The sequence below is a fragment of the Macrobrachium rosenbergii genome, chromosome 5, assembly GCF_040412425.1.
Source record: "Macrobrachium rosenbergii isolate ZJJX-2024 chromosome 5, ASM4041242v1, whole genome shotgun sequence".
NCBI classification, from domain to species: Eukaryota; Metazoa; Arthropoda; class Malacostraca; order Decapoda; family Palaemonidae; genus Macrobrachium; species Macrobrachium rosenbergii.
In genome coordinates, this window is record NC_089745.1 from 45,784,590 (window position 1) to 45,797,989 (window position 13,400).

Consider the following 13,400-nt stretch of genomic DNA (forward strand, 5'->3'; position numbering starts at 1 on the left):
AAACCATTAATTTATTCATCTGGCGACGTCGTGGATAAGTTTATAGGTCTTTCTCCAAAGTTTCCGTTTACTCTAAGGAGACTGTTAGCAAATATCTCCCCCCTCTCCCCCCTCCACTATTATTGCGGGAAATGGTTGCCATGTTGAGATGTCCGCATCTCATCATGACTGTAATCGAAGGCAATGGAAAAGTGAATCTCTAGGTCGAGCTATCATTACAATTATGCTTTTAGCGCCTGTTTGCTTGCTTTCTCAGGGAGGACTCGAGTTACTGTTTTCACGCGCATTGAGAATCGGTAAATCATGCTTGCAAGTTGAATGGAAGGTTGGTCATTGATATGTTCGCTCTCATTCATATTTTTAAACATAAGCACTACTACACTACTTTGCTAATACTACTAACTGAGATGATAATAATAATAGAGTTATGTCTGTCATGAAATCGCTCAACAATTGTCGTGGCTTTGGGTTTCTCCGAAAGAATTTAAAAATTTAGTCCAATTTCAAACTAGAATTTTGTGTGTTTCTGGTTATCCCTTGAGACAGAGCTTCAGGGGAAGAGAAGGGAAAGGAGAAGAAACTATTTCACCTCGCCTAAGAGATCGTGAGCAATACACCCTGCAAAGGAGTAGTATTAGATTTGGGACGCCTGGGGTCTGATATCAGAAGAAATACGGCACCACTAAATAAAAGAAATCAGATGAAAATAAGTGGAAATCAAGTTACCTCTCACATTATTCCTTCTGTCAGTAGGAGTGATAATCTAATTTGCAAACGCGGCAATTTGATCTCTATTCACCTGTCACTCGCAGTCGGTGTTGCCATACAAGAGGTTCGAAGAATCCCAAGATGGAGAATGGCGCTCGGTCCTTTTGTGTGCGTGCGTGTGTGTGTGTGTGTGTGTGTGTTTGTGAGTGTGTGCGTGTGTTCCATTTTTAGGTGATGACGACTTCAGATGTTGTGGTGAGCTATAGAGCGAAGGAGGCGTATTTAGATCAGATTTCTGCTCCCTACGTAATTAACAGTTTTGGCGACGAAGATTTGGATGAGTGAAAGGTTCAACGTGATCCTGTTTTTGTGTTTACCTATAAATATTTACATATTTTTTAACCATAATATTTTTTATTCGTTGTCTGTCATATCCACGGTGTAAACTGCCTGCTATGATCATTGCCTCGTTTAATATATAATTTAAAAAACTAAGACATGCAGGAGTGATGAATATTTACATCTATCTAAAAAATTGTAATTTCTAGATTTTTCTGGTTTATTATTTCTTGTTCTTACTCCTCCCGCTGTTTAATTAATATCTGAAGGCGAATTGAAAGCTTAGGCTGCTCATAAAAACATCCAGTATCCCTAAAATTACCACCTTGTTGTGAATGAAGGACCTTAATTACCGCCTTTTATTCACAATCGAATAATCTCAGATATTTTGTGTATGATAGTCCAAGCAGCTTCTTTCATGCAAAACATTGCAAATGCACACGCTTACATTTGCATTTGTACAGGCAGACACTTTTTATATATATATATATATATATATATATATATATATATATATATATATATATATATATATATATATGTGTGTGTGTGTGTGTGTGTGTTTATATTTTTATAAATATACATGTGTATATATATATATATATATATATATATATATATATATATATATATATATATATATATTGTGTGTAAATGACAGATATTCTTGTTTGTGTGTGTAATTTTTCTGAGAATTTGTCTAATAAAGAAGCAAGTCTTGATAAACACCTCAAACAGAAGAGATAAACTCGAGTTCATAAATCATCCACCAGAAGTGACAAATGACCTCAAAGGTTTCTGTTCTCGTGATGAATTACTGTGACCGATCTCTGGCCCTCTGAAAAGAGTCCAAATTTCTGTGTTGTAAATAGGAACCTTTCGTTAACAGAACGCTTGCTTTGAAATAAAATACTAAGGTAGGTGAAAACAAATGGAATCAGTACATATTTCTAATTAAATCTTGTTTGCCTAGTTTGCCGAAATTTTGATCACGAGTATTTCAACATTTTCTTGTGCGCCCTCTGATATTAAAAACTACTGAGGCTAGAGGGCTCAAATAGTTATGTTGATCGTCCACCCTCCAATCATCAAACATACCAAATTGCAGTCCTCTAGCCTCGGTAGTTTTTATTTTATTTAAGGTTAAAGTTAGCCATGATCGTGCACCTGGCAACGCAACAACACAGGCCACCACGGCCGGCTGAAAGTTTCATGGGCCGTGGCTGAGAGTTTAATACAGCATTATACGCAGTACAGAAAACTCGATTGCGCCGAAGAGACTTCGGCGCATATTTACTTGTTTTTATATCAGGGACACTTAGATACTCCTCAATCAGTTTATTCACTGACGCTTTGGTTTTATTATATTTAGCTTATTGTCCCTTTTTAAACTTATTCTTTGACGTTTTAATTACGTCAGGCAGCTGGATATTCTGATGGGTCGTTTGATGCTAGCACACTGAAGCAAGAGACACGTTTCACGCTTGATGCAAATCGCGCTAAACCGTTTTTCATTTCCTCAAAAGAAATTCACAACGTAATGTCGACCTATTTACGGCTAGATTGATAATCTGCGTCCTTGCTCGAATCCAGTTCATTTGCTACAGATGTTATGACCCAAGCTTTCTCGGCAGCGATGTTTGCATGGTTTTATTTTATTTACACTTTTATTTCATCGTCTGCAAATTAGTTTTGTTTGCCATTTCTTTGTAAGGTTCATACATTTGCTTGTTCCATATGAATAGCGTTCGTCTTCTGAATAATAATAATAATAATAATAATAATAATAATAATAATAATAATAATAATAATAATATACCGTCACAAGGATCACGTGACTAAATGCACTGCAAGAGCCGGAAGGAAATACTGAAAAGGCATAACTACCAAGAACTTTCCTGTTATTAATAAATCCGCTTCTTCATGGTATAATATTGTACACTGAAGAAGTGTATTTATTAAATGCACGAAAGTGCTTGATACTTATGCCTTTTCAATATTTTCTTCTGGCACTTGAAGCAATAATAATAATAATAATAATTATAATAATAATAATAATAATAATATCTTGACGAAACATTATTTTTATATCTTTTGATTTAAAAGAATGACGACATTGATGAAATTTGTAATTTTGTATCAAACAGTTTTCTAGTTTTCAACATAAGGTGCGATTGTGTTAAACTAATTTTCACGGAACAGGCTGTGCGTTCTCCGGAAGCTTTGATGATTGTTCCTATAATTTCAAGTAATTATTGCGTAGCTTTGCGGATTCAGGCTTCACATCAGTCATGGCTGCTTAGGGCAATAACTTCGACCGTTTCTTAGTTATGGCCAAGGATTGACCAAATTTGGGTTTTTTTCGACGCAGTGGCCGACATATTTTGATTAATGAAGTGTTTTAAATCATTCTTCGTAATGTTTTGAGTTATCCAGTAATTTCAGTCGTTTTAAATATAGCTAGCGAATGAATATTTGCTCATATATGTGAATATATGATCAGTTTGTTTGTACAAGTTTTATGTGCACTCCAAAATACCATTGCACCATTGGAATTCCTTGGTTTCTTCATTTTGACAAAGACTGCAGTTTCATTACGAAACATCTTAGCTTTTTCTTCACTTTTCACTATTCTTCACTTTTCACTATTCATGCTTGTTTTGTTTGGCATGTATCGATTTATATAGCACTTGTTAAAATAATGGTAACACGGAGTTAGACGTAAGTAATTATGCATTTGTATTTCGAGATGTGCAAAATATTTCCTTAAAACGCAGAGGTTGCGAGATGCAACCGACATTATGTATACACTACAAACGATATCTTTTTCTTTAGAAAGCGAATAATTAATTACAGAGCTTTACTTTCGCCCGAAAATCATAACTAAACGAACTGTATAAATCAGCCTTTGATTTGGTACGATTTTTCACATAGTTTAGCGCAATATTTCATTACATTATTCCTGTTATTGTAAAGATCCTCCATAGTGAGATGAAAAGGTAAAGCATGCTTCCACAAAAGTAAATGACCATTTAAGTAAAAACAGAGAAGAATGATCATTTAAAAAATTATTGAAGTAAATAAGTGAACAGAGATGTTCAAACATGATATCGTGCAGGTGTGCAGAGGTAAAATGCGAGTGAAAAGCAACTAAGAAGGTATTTCGAAGCGGTGTCGCACGTGAAGAGAAAGTTGTTGATTAGGTGTTGTAGACGTAAGAGAGAAAATTGGTAGGTGAATATTGGAAAAATTAGAGAGAGCTCATAATATGAAGTGAATATAATTTGAAGTTAATATAATAGAAAGCAAATACATGGCACCGATCTCAACTTTTCGAGATCAGTCGTCGTTTTGTACATTTAAGGCATGAATTTAATAACAAATAAAAAAGTTGGAACAGTTTTTATTTAATCCAGTGATACCAAGGCTGGAAAAGTCACTGACTAGAAACTTGCCATATTCTGGAAGCCAATCTTTAAGAAATAAGTAGTAAAAAATTAAAATGTGCTTTTAGCGTTTGAATCCAGCTTAAAAGTCATGTTAATGCGTTTACACGAGTATATTCGTGCAAGAGTGATATGAGAACACAAGAGGTAATGTTTTATATGTTTTTGTATTAACTCGACTTTGTTTAAATTTTCGGATTACCTGGCACGTTACTTAAGGGTCGAAATATCTCTTAAGTTCCGTCAGGTTCTTAAGATTCTGTCTTATTCTTTTCGTCCTGTGCCTCTAGTCTCTTCTTTCGTTGTTATGCAACTACGTCCTCACTGCCGAGGTTCAATTTTTGCTTTTCATTTAAAAACAAATTCATTGCGCAAGACATGAGCCTCAGTGGACTGGTTAAATTACCTAAATGAAAGTAATATACGGGAACATATAAGATTATCTTTTTGGTTTACCAGAGTCCAGATGCCCAGTTCAAGTGCTTTCCTTACCGCTTCTGGGCAAGGGCCTGTGCTGGCACAAGGCCGACTTAAATCTAAATCAATCAACCCTTAGATAAGACAGTAATTCGAGTCCAGAGTACATCCATATGTTCTGCTTAGCTGTGAACGTCAGTAGGACTACCTCCAGACATGAGTGCCGGCTGCACTGACCTACCTACAAGAAGGGGAAGCCCCTAGGGGACAGTGCACCTCACGCGGTGCACTGTAGGCATTACTTAAGGTTCTCTGCAGCGTCCCTTCGGGCCCTAGCTGCAACCCTTTTCATTCCTTTTCCTGTACCTCCGGTCATATGCTCTTTCTTCCATCTTACTTTCCACCTTCTCTTAACAAGTGATTCATAGGGCAACTGCGAAGTTTTCCTCCTGTTACACCTTTCTGACCTTTTTACAGTGAATTTCCGTTTCAGCGCTGAATGACCTCATAGGTCCCAGCGCATTGCCTTTGGCTTAAATTCTATATTCTGTATAGGAAGGGCACTGCCCCTAGCCCAATGTGTATTGTGGCATGACCAACTTGTCAGTACAGAGGAGGTCGGATTCACCCGTTAAGTTATTTATAATAAAATATATGACCTCATTTTCCCTCTGTCCCACACTGAACCTGTTAAGTTGTTTATGATGAAAGCCTTTAACCTCATTTGCCGTCTGTCCTATAGTAATAGGACTTACATTTATAGACGGGAACACTCAAACTTACTTCGCAGTAACTTCATAAGACCAGTGGCTTTATGAGATGGATTCAAAGTTTCGTCTGTAGTTGTTAGAGGTACCTTATATTTGAGTCAGTTCATCAAAAGAAAAACTTTTAGGCTGTTCAAAGAGTTTGCTGTGGTAGCCATGAATTTCATTCAAGTATTTATTATATCTTATTATATGTAATGATTATTCAGGCTGTTATGTGAATAGGAGCCCAGCCAGTTCTGCTGGGTTGTTCTTGATTGAGTCCCATGTGACCAGCCAGCACGCACGTGCTCCTGGACATGATAAACTGGATTCGGTTGCTAAACTGTGACTAAAAGATAACATGAGGTTCCATCGTGTTGCTTCTACATTTAGGTTACCCTATAGCAATCTTTGCAGCTTGTAAGTCTCCTTAGCTGTATGCAGCCCCACCATCTTTGTGTAAGGCTCGCAATTAATCAGAGGCTACGGAAGTTCTCATGGTTAGGAAAAACGATCTTATGGACGTGTTAGGCCAGGAAAGAAGAGGATTCCAAAACTGTCCCGGCAGAGGCTACGTTGACCCCATTCTTTACCCGATCTAGTTTATCTCGCCGTTGACCAAGGCTGTCCTGTAGAATGAATAGCGATTATATAGCATACATATATATATATATATATATATATATATATATATATATATATATATATATATGAATATTTTCTGTTAAAACAGGAATCCATCTAATAATAGGTGCCCATAAAAACGCCAAAACGTAGAAAGTTATTGCTACATTTCAGAGACCAAACTGTCTCCCTCTGCTGGCAAGTATATGAATGAAGTAAGGAATACAGACAGGTGGTCTCTGAAGTATAGCAATAACTTTCTATCTTTTGGCGTTTTTATGGGCTCCTATTATTAGATATATATATATATATATATGTGTGTGTGTGTGTGTGTGTGTGTATATATATATGTATATATATTATATATGTATGTATGTATGTATGTCTGTATGTAGATGTACCACTGGGAGAAATGAAAGAGCGGGAGGTGCACGTAGTGTTTCAGTTTCCCTACTTCCCTACGTTACATCTGCATATATACATCACAAGTCAGTCTGATTATATATATATATATATATATATATATATATATATATATATATATATATATATATATATATATATATATATATAGTTGAGTGTATGTGTGCATGCGTGTGTAGAAATGCAAATTAAATGACATTGTTTAGTCAGAGGTATAGGTGTAGAAAGAGACACGGGCCACCCGTAGCCCGGAATATTTATGTTGAATTCAGCGTGTAAAATATCGTAACATGCGAGTTCAGTGAGGTTCGTAATTCGTCTGACTGTAAACGGAGAATGTTCAAAATTAATACGTGGAGCGAAATCCATTCTAAAGGGGGTGACTTTTTAATCGTTCATTTTTTCCTTTGTGAAAACCTTTGTGAATTGGTGATTATTTACCACAGACGCTTAGTTTTCTGTAAGCATTGGCCTCTCTCTTTGCATCTACAAAGTAGCATATGTATAAGCAGCAGGTGGAAGAGTAGTAGGAAGTAGTAGCAGGAAGAAGAGACTACTTAGAACCCCCAGATAATCTTGGAAAAATGGATAAATGAAAAACTGGATCAGATGGGAGTTCGGACAGAAAATCCCAAGAACAGAAAACATCGGAGCCAACCCATTTCTCGAGTAACTCCGTAAAAGGAAAATCTGACGTTAAAACGTTAATGATGACGAGGATTTGCATACACGTACTTCATCACCCACTGCCATGTTTGTACTGTAGAACGAAAGCTTCCTCTGTTAATTAATATAACTATATCTGTAACCATATGTTCTTGCTGCCTCCATTGAATGAAATGGGAGCTTTTGAAATATTTTCGAACTTTTTGCCCGAAAATTTAGGTATTAGTTTTAATCTGTATTATTATTATTATTAAATTATTATTATTATTATTATTATTATTATTATTATTATTATTATTATTATTATTATTATTATTATTGAGAAGGTGAACCGTATTCATATAGAACAAGCCCGCAATGGCCATTGACTTGCAACTCATGCTTCCAAAGAGTATGGTGTTCATTAGCAAGAAGTAACAGAAGCAATAGGGAATACAGAAAGAAGAGATCACTCATTAGAAAATAAAAAAATAAACAAATTAATAAATAAACAGATAAAAATGCAAGTACAACACAAGAATTGTTTTAGGGTAGTAATATATTGCATCTTCGCTTGAACTCTTGAGGTTCCAATTTCACATAGACAAATTTTGTTTAAAATTCATTAAGAGTTTGCTGATTTGTCATGATTTTGCTTATATTATGAAGCGTTCTTTCTTTATTCATAATTGGAGAGCAGTTTTATGGCGCAAACTGGGAGATTTGTTTCATAATATTTTCCTAGCATTCGTCCTCCTTTCAAAAGTACTGAGGTGATTTCAGGCATTTTATTGGATTTGGAAGAATGAAGAAGATGCGAATTTTACGAATACAAAGAGCCAGGACAGATTAATGAATACCATTTGTTTCATCAACTTCGGTCGTAGCATAGACTCTAGCCGGGAATGATCGACTGATGGTAAAACGATCGACCGCTAGGGAAAAGATCTACCACTAGGAATAAGGTCGACCGCTAAAAAAATCGACCTCTTGAAAAAAGATCGACCGCTAGAAAAAAAGGTCGACTGATACGGGAAAGATCGACCTCGAAGAAAAAGATCCATCGTAAGGAAAAGTTCGACCGCTAGGAAAAAGAGCGACATTTATGAAAAAGATCGGCCGCTAGTAACGATGAGGAGAACGTAATTTTATTAATTTATTCTCCAGTTGTGTACTTGTTCTCTAAGTCCCCTACCCTGGAAATACAAATTAAAGGCTTCCTTTTGCTTTACTGTAATACTTTAAACGAATCATGTTAAACTGAAAACCTCACAGAAGTATGAATGCCTTGCAAGACAGTTTTGAGATATGATAGATTCTGTGGATTTCTTTGAATCGCAGGTCGATTTTTTAGAGGAATCACTTCTGAAGTAACACATGAAATTTTTTTTATTTATATAACTAGTCTTATCGCAAAGTTTTAATACATGCTTTCTAGTACGATGCAAGCTAATGCAAGAATGATCCAGCTTTATCATATGTAACCAAGAGAGAGAGAGAGAGAGAGAAATGTCATCGTTAAGCATGTTTACCTGGGCTTTGATTAAACCTTGTAAATGCGCCCGATTATTAGTTGTTTTTGTAGGCAACGTTAACCTAATGAAGTAAGCTCGTCTCCTCGGAGGCTACTCAATCACCAGATCAAATAACCTGTTCGACAAGAATTGAAGAAAAGTTCGGCTCTGTTACTCTGTGTTCCTTCCACGATCGACTGGGAATTGTCGTTGGTCTCTTGTTCTCTGCAGTTTCGCACAGAAGAAGGTCGGGAAGAAAGAGAATTACTCTTTTTGTTGTTTTGTTTTTGAGACTTGCATTTTATGCTCCGTATTTTATGCTCCAAGATGTGAGAATAATCTTAGGGCGAGATAAGGAAGCCGAAATTCGAAAACGGGCAAGGCAGAACGTCTCGTAAGCCTGGACGTGTCACCGGAAACCTGCCAAATATTTCCACCTTACATAAGAATGGGCGACAGCCAATGGGGCTGATGGTTGGAGCGCCTTCCACCTGACACAGTTAAATGGCCGCTGTCGTGTGTTGCAGACAGGGGCCGAGTACAACATCCGTCTCATTGCTTATGCTGCACATTCTTGGCTTCGACTGCTATTTGCAATTCGTATGAACCTACACAACGAGTGGATAAAAACTCCGGGAGGTTGTCCGGTCCTGCCATATTACCTATGCCACATAAGGGATGCTGGGCTCCCCCGCCCTCGCCCACCCTCCTCCACCGCAGCCACCTCCTGGAGGAGCTTCAAGTTGCACCCGCCGGTGACTCAGACTTTTACTCGGCGAGTGAACTCACCCCAGATTCTTTATGAAGTGAGATTCAGATTATCTTATCACGGCATTTTTTAAAAACTCCTTTTTTTTTTACTGGATAGCAACACAGGGCTCCACGTGACGCAGATTCGACAAGGGCTCTTTTTCACACAACTACTGCTTCTTCTTCTTATTCTTCTTCTTCTTCATCTTCTTCTCCTCCTCATCCTCCTCCCCCTCTTGGGCCGCCGCAGAGTTACCAACGCTGTCAGACGTAATGGTCAGGGTAAATAATCACTCGGGTGTTCTTTCTATTCAAATGTTGTGATTTCTTCTTCGATAAGGAACCCGGGACTGCAATTTCTGGCTCGTTAAATGGGAGTCCATCCTGCATTCCGGTAGCTGACTTAAATAGGCGAGGTCATAGATGTTTAGCCCGGGTGTTTTATTTATGCAAACAGCTTCCAGCATCCACAGACGTTATGGCATTGTCTACTTAGGGAGAAATTCACCCCAATGCTCAGTTTCTCTTATAACTGCTTTGCTTATTTCTTCCTTAAAGAACGAGATTTCTAGTAGGTTTGACAAAATAGAGAATCAAAACAGAGAATTCTGGAGGTGTATACATCTGGTATATTGATGACTTATAAGGGAGGATTCGTTTTGTTATTCAGCTAAATATTCACATAAAGTGCTTCCACCTGTTGATGCTTTTCATTCAGTCATCTTAAATGTGAGTCACTGTAGACCCAGTGTAGGAAGCAAACCTTTACCCAGCAAAAGTCAAAGACACCTGAAAAACTTCTTCAGAATGGCAGAAGCAGCGTGATTTGAAATGACCTGGACGATGGGTCATGGCACGAAAAGAGTTATTCTTATTCTTTTGTTCGTGTTTTTCAAGTTAAATCATATATAAAGGTTGAAAACAGTGGATAGATTTTTTTTATTTCTGATATCTGCCTGGTAAAGGAAATTCTAATGTATTCGAAGACTAAATTGAAGTGTATCCATATGGGCAGGATTATATATATATATATATATATATATATATATATATGTGTGTGTGTGTATACTAAACACAGTGAAACACATTTGACCCCGAGGGGCTAGTGCTAAACACGGCGAAACGGTGTAGGCGAATCGCTGTTTCGCCGTGTTTAGTACTAGGCCCCTGGGATCAAAGTGAGTTGACCATTTCACAAATTCCTTAGGGATTCCGTGAAAACCCTGATTTCACAAATTTACTGTAACATATATATACATTATATATACATATTTTATACATACACACATGTATATATACATATATATGCATATTTTTATACATACACATATGTATGTATGTATACATATTCATACATGTGTGTATGTATAAAAATAAGCATATATATACATACATATATATGTGTGTATGTATAAAAATATGCATATATATACATATATATATTATATATAATGCATATATGTATCACAGTAAATTTGTGAAATCAGGGTTTTCACGGAATCCCTAAGGAATTTGTGAAATGACCAACTCACATAGAAACTTTTGATCCCCGAGGGCTAGTAGTAAAAACGGCGAAACAGTGATTCACCTACACTGTTTCTCTGTATTTAGTACTAGCCCTTAGGGGTCAAATGTGTTTCGCTGTGTTTAGTACTAGCTCCTGGGGGATCAAATGCACTTAGGGACATCTGATCCCCCAGGGACTAGTACTAACACGGCGAAATACATTTGACCCCCCAGGGGCTAGTACTAAACACAGCGAAACAGTGCAGATGAATCACTGTCTCGACGTGTTTAGTGCTACCCCTCGGGGAGATCACATATTCCAGCGCGAATTGCTCATGTCACAAATTCCCTAGGGATTTTGCGAATTCCCTGGATTTCAGAAAGTTACTGTAACACACACACACACACACACACATACATACACATATATATATATATATATATATATATATATATATATATATATATATATATATAAGTTAATTCGTTCTTTGAATCATTGTTGGTTTCATAAGTTTTACCAATAATTTGATATCCATTCCATATATCCCTTGTGTAACTGCCATTGCTTGTCTGAATCTTGTACGAACTGGACTTGATCCACCATTGTCCAAAGAACACAGAGGTATTGAAACTACAGCCTTACTTGAGAATTCCTACCGGGAAATTTTGGGTATTTCATTCTTCAGACATTTGATTAACACAGTATATACATTCGGCTTTTTTTTAGCTTATTTTTTACTTTTTTTTTACTTTTTTATGAATTCCCATGTGGGTATTCAAGTATTTCTTGCACATCAATTATTGTTATTAAATTAGAAATCCAGATTGTTCTAAGAGTAGGTGCCGAATTCTAAGGTAGACTACTCTCGATCAGTATTCCATATAGTGATCAGTGATGTTTTAATTGATTTTTTAATTTTTTGGCTAATTTGAGGCCCTGTGTTAGACTGAAATTTAATGGAATGGCGACCCTTTGCTAGCAAACCAATTTTTTAAAGTTTTTTTTTTGTTCAATCTTGCAGCCGTTTTTATACGAACCGGAAATCGTGCAGTCATTTTCATACAAGGTAGAAATAGTATAGTCATTTTTGTTCGAAATGTAAATATTACAGTTATTTTTCTAACAAATCGAAATCATGTAGCTTTATTTTACGAACTAAGAATCCTGCAGTCATTTTCGCACGAAATATTAATCGTACAGTCATGTTCTAACGCAACAGAAATCGCGCAGTTTTCTTTTCACGAAATCGAAGTCGTGCAGTCATTTTCTTACGAAAATGAAATCGTGTAGTCATTTTCTCTTGGCACTTTATAAATCTTGGCGACTTAGAACCTCTGGAATCTGATACTGCAAGTCACGGAGCCTTTATAACTAGGCAGTGAAACTTAAAATTGACCACTTCTGGTTCAGGAATAGACGTTTGCCTCGACTGAGAAGTGGAGGCTTTTTTTTTTTTTCTTTTTTTTTTAAATGCCCTCCAGAGCGGTCACTAAGAACGACTGAAACCTATATTAATAATAATAATAATAATAATAATAATAATCTCTGACTCCGCCCCCGGCAAAAGAAGACTCCGCCTCCTTGAGCCATTACACTTATAAATTTCAAACCTACTATGAACACTGTCAAAGAGATGGAATCATTGGCCACTGAAGTAAAAAGAGTTATTAATAGTAGTAGTAGTGGTTGTGGGACCTCTTACTGTGCTGAAATAAAAGTCCATTACTCCGACCACACCTGTAGGTTCATTTATCTGTTATTTTCGTGGTCTCTGTATAAGAGAAATTTGGCTCGTTAGAGAACGTTATATATCCTTTAGTTTTCGTGTGAAATTAAGCTTTGGTTCGATACTTTATGATGAAATTCTCTTTACCGAAATGGAATTTGTCTCAGAACTTCCCTTCGGTAATTTTAAGTTCATAAACTTGCAGTGAATGATTGAGTCCTCAAATGCAGTTATAGATATTCGATGTAATATGAAGGTTCAAATCGTTTACAGTGACCTCTCTCTCTCTCTCTCTCTCTCTCTCTCTCTCTCTCTCTCTCTCTCTCTCTCTCTCTTTCATATTACAAAAATCAAGTGTACATTTATTCTTAACAAAATTGGAGTAACGCATTCTCAAAAAAAAAAAAAATATATGAGCAAAATCCAGATAAAAGATATTCCTAGTTTCGGCTTTATCAGGAGGAGCATTACGTTTTAGTAACAGGTATTTGCTTTTTGGCAGAAAAAAAAACTACCAGCCAAAAGTTATGAAGTATTGTATTTTGTTTT

The 13,400-nt window shown here is 36.6% G+C and overlaps 1 long non-coding RNA gene across 2 annotated transcripts in view; it reads left to right on the forward strand.

The window, feature by feature from the left end:
• LOC136838738 (uncharacterized) overlaps window positions 1-13,400 on the forward strand; it is a 241,764-nt gene that overhangs the window by 227,779 nt on the left and 585 nt on the right. The window lies entirely within an intron of this gene.